This window comes from Hoplias malabaricus, chromosome X2, assembly GCF_029633855.1.
Source record: "Hoplias malabaricus isolate fHopMal1 chromosome X2, fHopMal1.hap1, whole genome shotgun sequence".
In the NCBI taxonomy this organism is placed as follows: domain Eukaryota; kingdom Metazoa; phylum Chordata; class Actinopteri; order Characiformes; family Erythrinidae; genus Hoplias; species Hoplias malabaricus.
The window spans coordinates 50,679,013-50,696,512 of NC_089819.1; the positions used below are offsets into that span (position 1 = coordinate 50,679,013).

A 17,500-nucleotide genomic window follows, 5' to 3' on the forward strand; every position below is an offset into this window, starting at 1 on the left:
CCACACTCCTCACAGACAGTCAACCCGGAGGAAACCCACGCAGACACAGGGAGAACACACCACACTCCTCACAGACAGTCACCCGGAGGAAACCCACGCAGACACAGTGAGAACACACCACACTCCTCACAGACACGGGTCTTGTTGTGAAGTTCACATAGACATTATCGTTACAAGTCCTTTACCCTCATACAGAACGGTTTCGATCTTCATAGTTTAACCGTTCTCATTGATATAAAGGCCATAGTGTTTCCTTTTATAGGAGTACTGACTTACTAACTGATCAATTAAAAATGACTGCCAATATCCAGGGAAGTCTCAGTAAAGGGTATCACGATGATAATATACCATCACACCAGCACGCCCGGAGGCACCTTTAACTGACCGTATTTGAGCCCATTTCTTGTGTTTCTTTTTGTTTAACTCCTCTTGTGTTTTACTCTCATACACCTCACTACACACACAGCTTGACTGCCCGGTGAAAACAATCGTCCGTTAGACTCCAGACGGGCGGCCCAGGCAGGTTCCTGCCATTACTGTGTGAAATAAATCACAGGAGACGTATTAAAATGTCATTCGTCAGAGCCGGGTGTCACGGCGTACATTTTAATTGCTCTTGTCGCCCTTCTGGAGGCGACGTTGATTGTCGTGGAAGTGGAGCTTTGGTGTGAGTAGCGTGAGCTGCTGAATAATTCATCAGCAAAGTCAGCCAGAGCGCCAACGCTCCTGAATGTCTGAGTGCCGTTAAATGGCGAACGTTGTTAGTGCCGATCCTCCGGGACAGACACACAATGGTCCCTCGTTTACTCTGATGGAGCACTGACAATCCCCTGGCACGGGTTCAGAAGCAATAGCACTGAACTTTCTGGATCGTTTTCTGCCACTTTAAAGGAGTCATTTTAAGACATTTATTGAAGTATATAAAGCTATAGCAGCGCTACCTTAATGGTGCAATCAGCTGAGGTGTTAGCTTTAAAGGAGGGAGATATATGGGAAAATATAACAGCATTCACTCATTTTCTTTGTCGCACAATCATTCACACACACACAGTCAAATACATATTCACACACTCACATACACACTCATTTAAGCCCCCAGTCACTCACTCACTCAGGGGCACTGTATCTCACATACTCGTTCATCGTAGGGGACTACTCCACAAGGGGGTGCTCTTGTTCATTCAAAGCACTCAGAAATAAATGATTTAAAATGCACTGTCCAGCAGCCATTGACCACACGGAAACAACTGAAAACAACACAAATAGTTGTATAGCTCTGGTATAATCATGAATATCGACTCTGTATTTTACATAGTCACAGAAGACATAGTTTAATGTGCATCCTAATATTTCCATGGTCAAATGGTTATGTGGCAATAGTTTTAAATAGTGCTTTACCAATGAACCCACGCCAAAGGAATAATCTGCTTTAAAACACCTGCAGTACGTTTGAACATTCTACATCCAAAAGCACAACTTTATCTTGAGTTAAAATGATTTTAAAAGAAGGCTGTGTCGCTGCTGTTTTATTTTAGTGTTCTCTTGGTCATGGTCGGGGAGTTTGCTGCACAGTTAAATGCTGACAGCGCGAGAGTTGAGTCTGTAGTAAAATAAGCTTCTTAGGTTAAGAACGACAGGAGACAATAACGTTACTCAAACACAGCATTACACATACACACTCTCTCTCTGTCCCTCTCTCTCTTTCTCACTCACTCATTCTCTCTCCCTTTCTTTCATTCTCTCACTCATTCATTCAGTCTCTCATTCTTTCACTCTCTCTCACTCTCTCTTTCACTCTCACTCATTCACTCTCTCATTTATTCACTCTCTCTCCCTCTCTCTTTCACTCTCACTCATTCACTCTCTCATTTATTCACTCTCTCTCCTTCTCTCTTTCACTCTCACTCATTCACTCTCTCTCTCATTTATTCCCTCTCTCTCCTTCTCTCTTTCACTCACTCATTCACTCTCTCTCTCATTTATTCCCTCTCTCTCCTTCTCTCTTTCACTCACTCATTCACTCTCTCTCTCATTTATTCCCTCTCTCTCCTTCTCTCTTTCACTCTCACTCATTCACTCTCTCTCTCATTTATTCCCTCTCTCTCCTTCTCTCTTTCACTCACTCATTCACTCTCTCTCTCATTTATTCCCTCTCTCTCCTTCTCTCTTTCACTCACTCATTCACTCTCTCTCTCATTTATTCCCTCTCTCTCCTTCTCTCTTTCACTCTCACTCATTCACTCTCTCTCTCATTTATTCCCTCTCTCTCCTTCTCTCTTTCATTCTCACTCATTCACTCTCTCTCCCTCTCTCTTTCATTCTCACTCATTCACTCTCTCTCTCATTTATTCCCTCTCTCTCCTTCTCTCTTTCACTCTCACTCATTCACTCTCTCTCTCATTTATTCACTCTCTCTCCTTCTCTCTTTCATTCTCACTCATTCACTCTCTCTCCTTCTCTCTTTCACTCTCACTCATTCACTCTCTCTCTCATTTATTCACTCTCTCTCCCTCTCTCTTTCATTCTCACTCATTCACTCTGTCATTCATTCACTCTCTCACACATTCACTCTCTTGTTCCTATCTTCTCTCTCTCTCTCTCTCTCTCTCCCTCTCATTTATCTTCTTTCTCTCTGAAGTGCTATGTGGTTTGTTACGCTTCTCTATCAGAGCTTGTTAGCCTGATGACAGAAAGTAGGCCCAGCAGTGTGTCTGTGTGTGTGTGTGTGTGTGTGTGTGTGTGTGTGTGTGTGTGTGTGTTCTAAGCTAATGGCTGGGTCTTTACTCTGATCGGAGAGGTGTGATGTGACAGGCGGAATTTTCTTGTCTGGATTGTGGCGTGTTGCTGGGCAAGGTCGTGCGCTAATGAACCGCAGCCGAAAGTTTGCAGAGTGAAGCTGCTTCCAGAAGAGAGACGTGTGTGTGTGCGTGAGAGAGAGAGAGAGAGAGAGAAGCATGAGAGTGAATGTGTGTGTGTGTGTATGTGTGTAAGAGAGTGATTGTGTGTGTGAGAGTGAATGTGTGTGTGAAAGTGAATGAGTGTGTGTGTGTGTGTGTGTGAGAGTGAATGTTTGTGTGTGTGTGTTTGTGTAAGAGAGTGAGTGTGTGTGTGTGTAAGAGTGAGTGTGTGTGTGTGTGAGAGAGAGAGAGAGAGAGAGAGAGAGAGAGTGTGTGTGTAAGAGAGTGAATGTGTGTGTGTGTGTGTGTGTGAGAGAGAGAGAGAGAGAGATTGTGTGTGTGTGTGTGTAAGAGAGTGAACGTATGTGTGTGTGTGTTTGTGTGTGAGAGAGAGAGAGAGTTTGTGTGTGTGTGTGTGTGTGTGTAAGAGAGTGAACGTATGTGTGTGTGTGTGTGTGTGTGTGAGAGAGAGAGAGAGAGTTTGTGTGTGTGTGTGTGTGTGTGTAAGAGAGTGAACGTGTATGTGTGAGAGAGAGAGAGAGAGAGAGAGAGAGATTGTGTGTGTGTGTGTAAGAGAGTGAATGTATGTGTGTGTGTGTGTGTGTGTGTGAGAGAGAGAGAGAGAGAGAGAGAGAGTTTGTGTGTGTGTGTGTGTGTGTGTAAGAGAGTGAACGTGTATGTGTGTGAGAGAGAGAGAGATTGTGTGTGTGTGTGTAAGAGAGTGAATGTATGTGTGTGTGTGTGTGTGTGTGAGAGAGAGAGAGAGAGAGAGAGAGAGAGAGAGAGAGTTTGTGTGTGTGTGTGTGTGTGTGTGTGAGAGAGAGAGAGAGAGAGAGAGAGAGAGAGAGAGAGTTTGTGTGTGTGTGTGTGTGTGTGTAAGAGAGTGAACGTGTATGTGTGTGTGTGTGAGAGAGAGAGAGAGAGAGAGAGAGAGAGAGATTGTGTGTGTGTGTGTGTGTGTGTGTGTGTGTGTGTGTGTGTGTGGAGAAGATGACACATTCTCAGTAGACGTTTATTGTAAGAAGAGCAAAGGTTACATAGAACAGAGTGAGTATAAAAAGAAAGGTAAACCTACAGAAATGTCAGATTCATAGACGATAGGAAAATGTCGCTTGTTCTTTGTCAAAACACCTTTAGGAGACGGTGATAAACAGAGCACACCAACTGTGAACCATAACATATTCAGTGTTCAGTGGTACTCAAAAAAGTTCATTTACCATCCTTCTTTCACCTGGGACTGGCTCCCAAAATAAATCAAAGCTTCTAGTCACCACAGCTTTAATTTTCAATCATTCATCATTCACCTGTAACCACTTCATCCTGATCAGGATTGTGGTGGTTTCCAGACCATCGCAGGGCAACTCTTCCAGTCACTCACAAGCTCACCCATGTAGAGCATAGCAACAGTGAGGTGGACCACACCAGTTCTTTTTGAGGGCTTCCAGTGTAAGAAGAATCCACAAGCTGCACAGATGAGAGAAATATATAGTGTGTATAGATATAGATATATTAGTACATAGTACAGTGTAATTTGTGTAAGGACACTCGTATAAGACAATGTAATATATATTCACTGTCCAATGAAAAACATTCATTCATTCATTCATTATCTGTAACCACTTATCCAGTTCAGGGTCGCGGTGGGTCCAGAGCCTACCTCGAATCATTGGGCGCAAGGCGGGAATACACCCTGGAGGGGGCGCCAGTCCTTCACAGGGCAACACACACACACTCACATTCACTCACACACACACCTACGGACACTTTTGAGTCATCAATCCACCTACCAACTTGTGTTTTTAAACTGTGGGAGAAAACCAGAGCACCCAGAGGAAACCCACGTAGACACAGGGAGAACACACCACACTCCTCACAGACAGTCACCCGGAGGAAACCCACGCAGACACAGGGAGAACACACCACACTCCTCTGAGTAAATGTAAAAAGATTTTTTTCCATGAACAGGTGCATCTCAATAAATTAGAAAATCATCAAAAAGTTAATGTATTTCAGTAATTCAGTTGTAAACGTTAGTCATCAAAGCCGTAGTCAACAGTAAAATAAACACTTGAAATAGATCACTCTGTTTGTAATGAATCTATACATGAGTTTCACTTTTTGAACTGAATTACTGAATTAAATCATCTTTTTGATGACATTCTAATTTACTGAGACGCACCTGTAATTTTAGAGCATTTCTATTGGTCCATTCCTCATGTGAAAGTGTGAAGGACAGCTGCTGTGTTCCAATGATGTAGTGAACTAAAAGAAATGACAAAACTGGAGACAGATGTTTGTGGACGGCGAGGATATATTCTTTTGAAAAGTGGCAGTTTGTTGTGGTCTGCTCTGTGTTTGTGAAACTGGATCTGAATATTTAATACTATCCTTCTGCTTTCTCACTATTCCCACTGGGATCTGTCTCTTCCTGCGATATCCACTTGCGTTTAATCTGAAACTGTCTGTAGTGGAAGTTAATGTAATTTTGTTCTTCAAACAGAGCTTTCTTTGACTCTGTGATTAAATATCTGAAGTATTGAATAATTGAGGTTTGGAAGTGAACAGGCAAAAGCAAATGAGTGTCAGTGCTGGAGATCAATAGTTCCCATCATGCCTCTGGCTTGCTGTCCCCACTGAGGGAGAGTGAGTGGGAAGAAACATCTCTGCTTCAGTCCGTGTTTCTGTGGCGTCTGGCACTTGGGGGGCCACAACAGATCTTTGGGGTCAGCTAGGGTCAGCCTCGCCTGATATTTCTGTAAATATCTGTGTAGTGTGTGTCAGCGAATTTAAGATGAAACCGATTTTAAAGGGACTTCCCTCGCTGTTTATCTGATTATGTGATGACAGTGATTTTAATGGTCCTGAAAACTCTCTCTTTTACAGAGATACAGAGCAAACACTTTAAAAGCCTTTCAGAATGTGGTTTTAAGCAACAACTGTTGCTTTATTTTCATACTCTGACTTTTTCTTAATGTAGTTTTTTTTATAATAAATGGTCAACATTAGTGTCTGGTTAGAAATGTTGCACCATGTATTTTAGGTTTTCTTATGGACCCCTGGATGAGGAGAGAAAAGCCCCCCAGAGCAGGAGAGTGTGTTCTTTTCATATGAGCAGAGAAGAGGAGAAGCTCTTATCATCATGTCCTGCTTTTATTTTATATTATTTTTTTGACCTCTTAATATTACAAAATAAAAGCCCTGGATATGGGTTTTCAAACATACGCTAGTGTGCATATCAACAAATTTGTTGTAGTTTAAGTGAATTTTTTAATGTGTTTGTGTGTGTGTGTGTGTGTGTGGTGGGGATAGGGATGCAAGTTAAAAACATGGCAAAGGGGCCACTGGAGCATGGAGAATTTAATATCTCTGCTCTAGACAATATTTATGAATTCTGCCGTTCCGACATAATCATTCATTCATTATATTTAAGCGCTTATCCAGTTCAGGGTCGCAGTGGGTCCAGAGCCTACCTGGAATCATTGGGCGCAAAGCAGGAATACACCCTGGAGGGGGCGCCAGTCCTTCACAGGGCAACACAGACACACACACACCTACGAACACTTTTTTGAGCCGCCAATCCACCTACCAACGTGTGTTTTTGGACTGTGGGAGGAAACCAGTCACCCGGAGGAAACCCACACAGACACAGGGAGAACACACCACACTCCTCACAGAGATTCACCCGGAGGAAACCCACGCAGACACAGAGAGAACACACCACGCTCCTCACAGACAGTCACCCGGAGGAAACCCATGCAGACACAGGGAGAACACACCACACTCCTCACAGAGATTCACCCGGAGGAAACCCATGCAGACACAGAGAACACACCACACTCCTCACAGACAGTCACCTGGAGCGGGAATCGAACCCACAACCTCCAGGTCCCTGGAGCTATGTGACTGCGACACTACCAGCTGCGCCACTGTGCCGCCCTCGTTCCGACATAATAACAATTATAATAACACAGTGGAAACAAAACCTGGTTTGTGCAACATTTTGTTTGTGTTTTTAGCCGTGGTGTGTTTCTGGAATCTTAGCATTTTTTTTTTACTGTTAATCGCTGGTTCACACCAGCAGTGATTTTTTTTTTCTCTCATTTTTTTTTTTTTTGCTGTTCTGGTCACTTCTGCAACAAATGCTCTTTTGGCATTTCTAAGCTCAAGGCAACCTTTCATTTCATTCACTGATGAAGCCATACTTTCCTGGCTATAGTTGCTACAGAGAGCATACAGAATCCATCCAAACACAAATCATATGCCTTCCTGCCTTTTTTTAAACACAAATCTGACATGTACCTGCTGAAAATTAAAATCCTGGAGGGAATCTGCTTGTTTTTTAACCAATTAAATCCATGAGCAGGTCACCATTTAGCTACAAATATCTAGGAATGACATTGGCAAAGTAGCCCTTCCAGTCTCACTTTCATTCATTCATTCATTATCTGTAACCGCTTATCCATTCAGGGTCGCAGTGTGTCCAGAGCCTACCTGGAATCATTGGGCGCAAGGTGGGAACACACCCTGGAGGGGGCGCCAGTCACACACATTCATTCACACCTACGGACGCTTTTGAGTCACCAATCCACCTACCAACGTGTGTTTTTGGACTGTGGGAGGAAACCGGAGCACCCGGAGGAAACCCACGCAGACACAGGGAGAACACACCACACTCCTCACAGACAGTCACCCGGAGGAAACCCACGCAGACACAGGGAGAACACACCACACTCCTCACAGACATTCATCCGGAGGAAACCCACGCGGACACAGAGAGAACACACCACACTCCTCACAGACAGTCACCCGGAGGAAACCCACGCAGACACAGGGAGAACACACCACACTCCTCACAGACAGTCACCCGGAGGAAACCCACGCAGACACAGGGAGAACACACCACACTCCTCACAGACATTCATCCGGAGGAAACCCACGCGGACACAGAGAGAACACACCACACTCCTCACAGACAGTCACCCGGAGGAAACCCACGCAGACACAGGGAGAACACACCACACTCCTCACAGACAGTCACCCGGAGGAAACCCACGCAGACACAGGGAGAACACACCACACTCCTCACAGACATTCATCCGGAGGAAACCCACGCGGACACAGAGAGAACACACCACACTCCTCACAGACAGTCACCCGGAGGAAACCCACGCGGACACAGAGAGAACACACCACACTCCTCACAGACAGTCACCCGGAGCGGGAATCGAACCCACAACCTCCAGGCCCCTGGAGCTGTTTGACTGCGACACCAGTCTCACTTCACATTGGTTATTCCCACACTGCTTTGCTCCTAATTTGCACACGTTTAAACTCTGCTCAAATGTATTGTGTTGCTGAATCCACCCACTATATGTTGTCACAATCACCCAAATTCATTCTTTGAAAATGACTGCTTTGTCACATCATGTCACTGCCGATGTGAAAGCAGGCTTAGCCATGGCTTCTTTTCACTCACTGTGCGTTGGACATGGCCTCATTGGCCGTAGTAAACTGCATCAGCATGTGCAATCAGAGCTTCTGGAGTGCTGCCGTTTTTCCTTTCACTGCATTAAAAACAGTCTGTGTGGCGTTTATGGTTGGACGTGCAGTCAGCCCTGGCCTTCAGATAGAACTGAATGAGTTAACTACTGTCGATGTGCTTTGGACCATAGGTTTACAAAGAGCTCTGATGATTTAAATGGGGCTTCTTTTAATGTTTGTTTTGTCTGTTTGTAATCCAGTAATCTGTTCATAAATTACTCACTCATTAACTTCACGGAATGAGCATGTGGCCAAAGCAAACAGCAGAATGCTAAAGTAAATATGAATTTAAAAGCTTCCAGGCTGTACTCTGAGTTAGGACTCTTGCGTACATTGAGCTGCTGTGTTCTTTGGAATGAAAGATGTATGCAGTTAGTGGCGTTCTTTTTAAGTCAGGCTCTGGGGCCCAGTCGTCAGATGAGTTAATAAAGACAGCACACATCACACAGGATTAGAAAGTCAGTGATGGGTTGGTGGAGAGGGAGTTGACTCTGGATTAGACTGGATTTCGATAACGTTCTTGGTCTAAATAAGGTTAACTTAGAAGCGGGCAATTAGCCCTTAGCCACAGTGTCAGCGTCGGGGCTAATTACTGTAATTGCTGTAGTAGCTAAAAATCCTTAGCACCTTTTTGAAGCATAACTCATATGAGGTTTTTGCTCCCCGGGCAATGCTCTTACTTTCACACAAAGCCAGACGAGACAGCATCTGTGCTTTTACAGCCAGTCACGCAGACCACTCAATGCTGTGTCCACTTTATCTCTCCACTTTCATCACTCACTCCGCCTCAGTTATTGAGAGCAAGTCTTTCAGATGGAGCCAGGCAATTAGTCAGCCAATTAAAAGCCCATTGTACCTCACTCTGTCTCTCCCTCGCTCGCTCCACTTCCGATTTAACACTGCTATCATTCTCCATCTCTCCATCTGTACACTCTCTCTCTCTCTCTCTCTCTCTCATTGTATAATCTAAGCCTGATCGGCCGGTTCTTTCTGCTTCCCCTCTTTGTTCTGCCCTGGCAACAGCCTCCAGACAGAAAAGAGACATCTCCCTATCTCACAGAAGTAGGTACACTGTCTCGTAGGAGTTTTACTATCAGGGGATGTTATTTTTGTTTTCTCTAAGCCACACATGTATGTTTTTTGTTGTGTTCATACTTACATCACGCACCTCCAATCAATCAGAAAGGTCTACGTTATACTACATTGCGTAAACACTCACAGTGAGAACAGCCACAGACTTTACTACATCCTGTAACACTTTATGCCCCTGATGCCAACTGCCTCATTGGCTCAGGGGCATGAATGATTACACAGTGGTGCATAACGAGCTGTTAAAATCTGTTAGCCACATTAGCATTTTGTCGTAGAAGCTAATAGAAAGCTGTTAGCATGTCAGTCTCAAATGAGTTTCTCTGCTCTTCTGTTTCCAAGCCACAGTGAAACTGAGGGGAATCTCAAATGTCTCCCTACACACTTTGAAGGGCACAGTGTCTGTCATACACTGTAAAAAATGTGACCCATTAGTTACTTAAAAAAATTATGGCAACAAAGTGACACTTAATATTAATGAGTAGATTCTAACTTTCTAACTTTTAACATTCATTGAATAAATTAACTAAATTTAAGCAAGAAGATTATGTAAATGTTAATAAAATGCACAGTTAAAATGTGTTGTATTTAGTAATAACATGCCTAAATATGAGTTAATATAGCTCAAAAATATTGAGTAAATACAACTTAATTTCACAAGGAAAGGACTTTTTATCTGAGAAAACTTAATTAATATTTACTAAATATCTTGCAAGTATTGATTTACATTTACTAAATATCTGGCAAAAATTGAGTAGCCTGTACTAGGTTTCTGGAGAAAGCTTGTTTCTATTTACTAATTATAGTAACTTTACATCTATTCAATAATATCACGTGTCACTTTGTTGCCATACTTTTTTTATGTTAACTCTACTTAATTTGTCCTTTTTGTGCCATGTTCGAGTCGACAGGTCAATGTGCATAAAAATGATACCAGGTAAACATTTATTCAACTCTTGAAACATTTATTCACACAAAAATTGAAAATTGATACAACTACATCAAGGATCACAGGCAGAATATATTTGGGAATGTGATGCAAGGTCAAAGCTTGTTGGTGCACTTAAATCTCAACAATGTTTTGAGACTTGGCTTCATTACACCGTCAACAGACACATGAAAGGACATGCAAACTACAGAAAGCACAACATCAGCTTCTTAAAACCGTAATTCAGGATTGTAATCACAAAAACACTTTGTTTTTAAATCAAACGTTGTTCCTCACCATCAGCTAACTCTCCAGTCTGTGCTCGAAACCGGTCTTTACGAAGCACCAGTGTTTATAAATAAACCGCCTCAGTTACCTGCTCGGTCTCTCTCTCCCTGCTCATAGCAGAGGCGTCTGGTGTTGTATTAGACAGAGAAAAGAACTCCAAACGTTGAAAACCACGAACAGAAACGAGGATTACTCTAGTCCTGCTCCATGGTTTTGCGGTTTCGGATCTCTTAAGGTGGAAATGCCTCCAAACTCCGGAGACGGCTAACTGCATTAGCGACAGTGCTACAAACTAAACACCTCGAGTTACAAATGAGTGTCTCTGGTAAATCAATCAGTGAATTAAAGACTTACACACAAGTTAAACTTCATCCACATACAAACAACTGTCGTTTCCCCCCCCTCAAACACACCGATCCACCTTAAAAAATGCGGAGCTTAGAACTGCGTGTCCCCACATTTAAGAGCGCCTCAAACAAAATACACAGATTTAGATAAAAATTGTTCTTTTGCTGTTAATAATTTAAAAGCTGTTCACTTTGGGAAGTCCGGGGACGTTCAGAACCCAACAATGCTGGTGTCCACGAGTTTCAGAACGCGTTGGGCGGAAGTGTATGATGATTAAAATTAAAGACCTCCCAATGAGTAAAATATATTACATTTTCTGGATCTTTGGTGTTACTCATAAAATATGAATAAATTCTATTCAACACATCCCAGCTAATTTTATTCAGCCAAAACTGAGTAAATTGCAATTAATACTTTGTTCAAATTTGTTGAATTTAGCTCAAATTTATTTCAAACTACATGAAGTCTTTTTATTAAGTGCAAGTTACTATTAGTTTTTAACTAAATATTAATTTACCCAGTCCCACTTTTTACAGTGTATAACTCACGTATTTTTAATCAGGTATAAGGTTTCTACTTCCCTGTCGAATTAGCCTCTAATTACTGTCTGTGCCATTAGATTTATCATCTGCTGCATGGTGATGGACACTATGTAGGGAGTATGGAACTATTTTTGGACGTGGCCCGATCCCAGCAACTGACTGATGCAGATGAACAGAGCTCTGTTTACAAACGTGATCCAGATAAATGGGTCAGGGAGTCATACTTATATATAAGTAAATATACTAAAAGTGTTCACAGAAACAATAAAACACTTAAAATATCACAGTTTTTATTTGAGTTGTGTGTTTATGTAATGAGTAGGTGCCCAATACGGCAGTTACTCTGTACTGTGATGTCAGCTACAAGCTATGGATAGATTTTAATAGTCTGCCGAATAATCATTCATTCATTCATTATCTGTAAGCTCTTATCCAGTTCAGGGTCGTGGTGGGTCCAGAGCCTACCTGGAATCATTGGTCGCAAGGCGGGAATACACCCTGGAGGGGGCGCCAGTCCTTCACAGGGCAACACAAACACACACTCACACCTACGGACACTTTCGAATCGCCAATCCACCTACCAACATATGTTTTTGGACTGTGAGAGGAAACCGGAGCACCCGGAGGAAACCCACACAGACACAAGGAGAACACACCACACTCCTCACAGACAGTCACCCGGAGGAAACCCACGTAGACACAGGGAGAACACACCACACTCCTCACAGACAGTCACTCAGAGGAAACCCACGCAGACACAGGGAGAACACACCACACTCCTCAAAGACAGTCACCCGGAGGAAACCCACGCAGACACAGGGAGAACACACCACACTCCTCACAGACAGTCACCCGGAGGAAACCCACGCAGACACAGGGAGAACACACCACACTCCTCACAGACAGTCACCCGGAGCGGGAATCAAACCCACAACCTCCGGGTCCCTGGAGCTGTGTGACTGCGACACTACCTGCTGCCGTATATGTATATGTAAACAAAATATCCTGCATCCCATTCCTCAGGTATATATATATATGTGTGTGTGTGTACCAGGAATATATTACATTCTGGGGACACACCTTTTATTACATTTTAAGGTGAAACGTGTTTTAAGTTTGGGTTAAAGGTGACAATTACTGTTGTAATCAATGAAAATCATGAAAATCTGGGTATTATTGACAAAGTGTTTCCGTTTATTTAGGTAGGTACCCACTCTACATTCTGGATTAGTAAATACAGAGAGAAAATGATAAAAAAAACTTACAGAGAAGTTAAACTTCAGCTACGTACAAACAACATGTCTCAATATGGTTCCTCCATAAAATGGAGCTTCTGAACGTAAACAAACCAAAGAGAACTGCAGTTCCCCACAAACATAGACACCCCCTTTAAAGTTAAGGTTAGGGCGTTTAGGTAATGTCTCCCGAGATTCTTTGTGAGTATCTTCAACCTTATCTTCTTTCATGGTGCTCGGGGATGTCTTTTCATCTGACATTCATTCTTTCACACACCCTCTCATTCTCTCGCTGTACTCTGCATTGCAATGTGGATGGTTGTTGCCTGCTCTCATCAAAAGATCTGCACCAGCAAACATCACTGCGGCATCAAAAGCAAAGGAGGGAGCGAGGGGGTTTTTGGGTTTTTTTGGCTGATGCAGGACTAATAAATTCCTTGTTTTTATTGTTGAATAAAGTTTAAAGGGTTGCAGAGAAGTCTATAGATGTATCAGTATCAATTTGACAGTTTTGTAATGACATTAGCTACAACAGGCGGCACGGTGGCGCAGCAGGTAGTGTCGCAGTCACACAGGTTTGATTTCCGCTCCGAATGACTGTCTGTGAGGAGTGTGGTGTGTTCTCCCTGTGTCTGCGTGGGTTTCCTTCAGGTGACTGTCTGTGAGGAGTGTGGTGTGTTCTCCCTGTGTCTGCGTGGGTTTCCTACGGGTGACTGTCTGTGAGGAGTGTGGTGTGTTCTCACTGTGTCTGCATGGGTTTCCTCCAGGTGACTGTCTGTGAGGAGTTGGTGTGTTTTCCCTGTGTCTGTGTGGGTTTCCTCCCGCAGTCCAAAAACACACGTTGGTAGGTGGATTGGGGACTCACACCATAGGTGTGAATGTGTGTGTGTGTGTGTGTGTGTGTGTCTCTGTTGCCTTGTGAAGGACTGGCGCCTCCTCCAGGGTGTATTCCCGCCTTGCGCCCAATGATTCCAGGTAGGCTCTGAACCTACCGCGACCCTGAACTGGATAAGGGTTACAGATAATGAATGAATGAAAAAATGAATTAACTACAACATGGTCAAGATGAAATCTCATGACTAGAGACAAATCATTTGTCAGTGTTAAAAGGGACTGGCAGCTGTCTTGGACTTCATGATCACTATGAAATCACTGTGGAGTTTAATAAAGTAAAATGACTGGTTAAAATCTCTTGAGAGCACTGATGCCCGGGGTCAGTGTTCTCTTTTAAGTCTGTTGAGCTGTCCAGCAGCAGCATTTTGAAAAGTCTCATGTCCCAGAGGATGTGTGTGCTTGCATCACCCTCCCAGGGAGTTATCCCCGTATGTGACTGATGGAGTGGTAGTTAATGGGAGAGCGAAAGATTTCAGACTAGAGCAGATGCACATGAGTCTAAGGTCGGTATGCTCAATGTCAAGTATCAGCTTGAGAGGTTTAAAGCCCCCCCTCCAGTTCTCTCTGTATTCCTCTCAGATGGACGTTCATATCAAACCCTGGTGAGGTTTATTGGCTGCATGAAGGATGTGCCACATGTATCTTATCTGTCTGTCCGACATAAAGAATTACTCACACAAGCGCACACTCACACTCAGACGCTCCATCAAACCCCTGCCATCTGTCACACATCTCTCTCTCTCTCATTTCTTCTTTCTGTTCTCCCCCTCCTTCCTCTACTCATCCACTTCTCTCCACGGGGCTCCTACACTTTTGTAGAAATTGATGAAAATGAAAAGATCTATTGCAAACATATGCTAATCAGCCAAAACATTAAAATGACTTCCAGATTTCTACAGTCATTGTTCATTCTCTCAGCTCCACTAACCGCATCAATCTGGCTGCAGACATGCCCTCCCTGCCAGATGCACTCTGCCTGTGACACCACGTGCACATGCACACTCTGCCACAGTGACAGAAGTGGCACAGCGGAACGGTCCTGAATGGTTCTGTTTGGCTGTTTCTGCTTAACAAGTCAAGAGAGATCTTTAGGCAGTTTCAACTTTATAGATTTCTGGTGCTGAACATGATGGCCATAGTGTGGCCACTGAGGGCTATCAATTAAATTTATAACACAGTTCAGAAAAAAAAGATGACTCTGCCACCTTAGGAGTCTCACCCAAGGAATTGTTTGACTATTAAGGCAAGTTTCCCCACACAAGCCTTTCAGTGAAATGAAAGAATGACAGACAGACATGGATTTCCAAAAAAATACCCAGTACAAGTAAAATATTAATGAAATAGCGGCACGGTGGTGCAGCAGGTAGGTGTCGCAGTCACACAGCTCCAAGTGACTGTCTGTGAGGAGTGTGGTGTGTTCTCCCTGTGTCTGCGTGGGTTTCCTCTGGGTGACTCTCTGTGAGGAGTGTGGTGTGTTCTCTCTGTGTCTGCGTGGGTTTCCTCCGGGTGACTGTCTGAGGAGTGTGGTGTGTTCTCCCTGTGTCTGTGTGGGTTTCCTCCGGGTGACTGTCTGTGAGGAGTGTGGTGTGTTCTCCCTGTGTCTGCGTGGGTTTCCTCCGGGTGACTGTCTGTGAGGAGTGTGGTGTGTTCTCCCTGTGTCTGCGTGGGTTTTCTCCGGGTGACTGTCTGTGAGGAGTGTGGTGTGTTCTCCCTGTGTCTGCGTGGGTTTTCTCCGGGTGACTGTCTGTGAGGAGTGTGATGTGTTCTCCCTGTGTCTGCGTAGGGTTCCTCCGGGTGACTGTCTGTGAGGAGTGTGGTGTGTTCTCCCTGTGTCTGCGTGGGTTTTCTCCGGGTGACTGTCTGTGAGGAGTGTGATGTGTTCTCCCTGTGTCTGCGTAGGGTTCCTCCGGGTGACTGTCTGTGAGGAGTGTGGTGTGTTCTCCCTGTGTCTGCGTGGGTTTCCTCTGGGTGACTCTCTGTGAGGAGTGTGGTGTGTTCTCTCTGTGTCTGCGTGGGTTTCCTCCGGGTGACTGTCTGAGGAGTGTGGTGTGTTCTCCCTGTGTCTGTGTGGGTTTCCTCCGGGTGACTGTCTGTGAGGAGTGTGGTGTGTTCTCCCTGTGTCTGCGTGGGTTTCCTCTGGGTGACTGTCTGTGAGGAGTGTGGTGTGTTCTCCCTGTGTCCGCGTGGGTTTCCTCTGAGTGACTGTCTGTGAGGAGTGTGGTGTGTTCTCCCTGTGTCTGCGTGGGTTTCCTCCAGGGGACTGTCTGTGAGGATTGTGGTGTGTTCTCCCTGTGTCTGTGTCGGTTTCCTCCGGTTTCCTCCCACAGTCCAAAAACACACGTTGGTAGGTAGATTTGCGACTCAAAAGTGTCTGTAGGTGTGAGTGTGTGAGTGAATGTGTGTGTGTGTCTGTGTTGCCCTGTGAAGGACTGGCGCCCCCTCCAGGGTGTATTCCTGCCTTCCGTCCAATGATTCCAGGTAGGCCCTGGACCCACCGCGACCCTGAACTGGATAAGGGTTACAGATAATGGATGGATGGATGGATGAATAAAATGCAGAAGTTATTAGTAACATTAATAATAACAAGGCTAAATACAGACAGAAAATGTACACCCAGTACAGTTTAGGTATAACCCCTGCTCAGCCCACCAGCATCCACCCTAAAAGAAAACTGGCAACCCAGGAACCTGCACAAAGAGAAACAGACTAAACACCACGTTAGTGTTCTTCTATTCAGTGCATAAACAAGTTCAAATGGTTCAATTTATTAAACCACAATTCTGAAAATGTGAACTCTTTTCTATATTTAAATTAAAAATGCATGCAGACAAAATGTCCAGACCCTTCTCAATCACATAGGAACACTTTGTAGTTCTGCAATTACAGACTGTTGTATATCTGTGGTCCTGTTTGCCTATTTCTCATTGTTTTTCAATGCTCATGACCATCACAGGACCACGCCAGAGCAGGTGTGATTTGGGTGGTGGATCATTCTGAGTGCTGCAGTGACACTGACATCGTGGTGCTGGGTTAGTGTATGTTGTGCTGATATGAGTGGATCAGACACAGCGGTGCCCCTGGAGTTTGTAAACCCTGCAGTGTCACTGATGGATGGAGAATGGTCCACCAACCAATCAGAGTGGACAGTGAGTGGACACTGTTTAAAAACTCCAGCAACCCTGCTGTGTCTGATCCACTTGTACCAACACAACACACATTAACACTGCACCACCATGTCAGTGTCACTGCAGCGCTGAGATTGATCCACCACCCAAATCACACCTGCCCTGTAGTAGTCTTGTAGAGGTCCAGACCATTGAAGTACAGGGTTAAAGGGGGTTAAAAAGTATGCAGAGCAACAATACAAAGTGCACCTCTATGGTCAGACTTTCCTGTGTTTGGCTGGTTGTCCCTGGAGTGTCGCTCCATGTGTTTGTGCCGAGAGAGGCGGGCCCAGGTCCTGGCTGGGTCCCTTGTTTGTGTCCCGGGGAGGGAGCAGGGTGTGGAGCAGATGGTTGTGCTGCTGTTCTCTGTGTCCTGGCTCCCTGGAGACATTGTTCCTGACAGAGTACTTAACCCAGCATGTGTTCTCATATGGAGCCGAAGAACCTTCAGCGCTGTCCTCTTTCTCCTCTCTTTTCTGACCCCCTCCCCCATCCACCGTCCCACCCAACCCACTCCTTTTACTTCTCTTCTGCACTGACATGTGTTTTCCCTGTTCTTTCTCTCTCTCTCTTT

The 17,500-nt window shown here is 44.4% G+C and overlaps 1 protein-coding gene across 1 annotated transcript in view; it reads left to right on the forward strand.

Annotated features, from left to right (window-relative positions):
* The window catches only part of b4galnt4b (beta-1,4-N-acetyl-galactosaminyl transferase 4b), a 131,128-nt gene that overhangs the window by 83,516 nt on the left and 30,112 nt on the right, over window positions 1-17,500 (forward strand). The gene's annotated exons all lie outside the window — the stretch shown is intronic.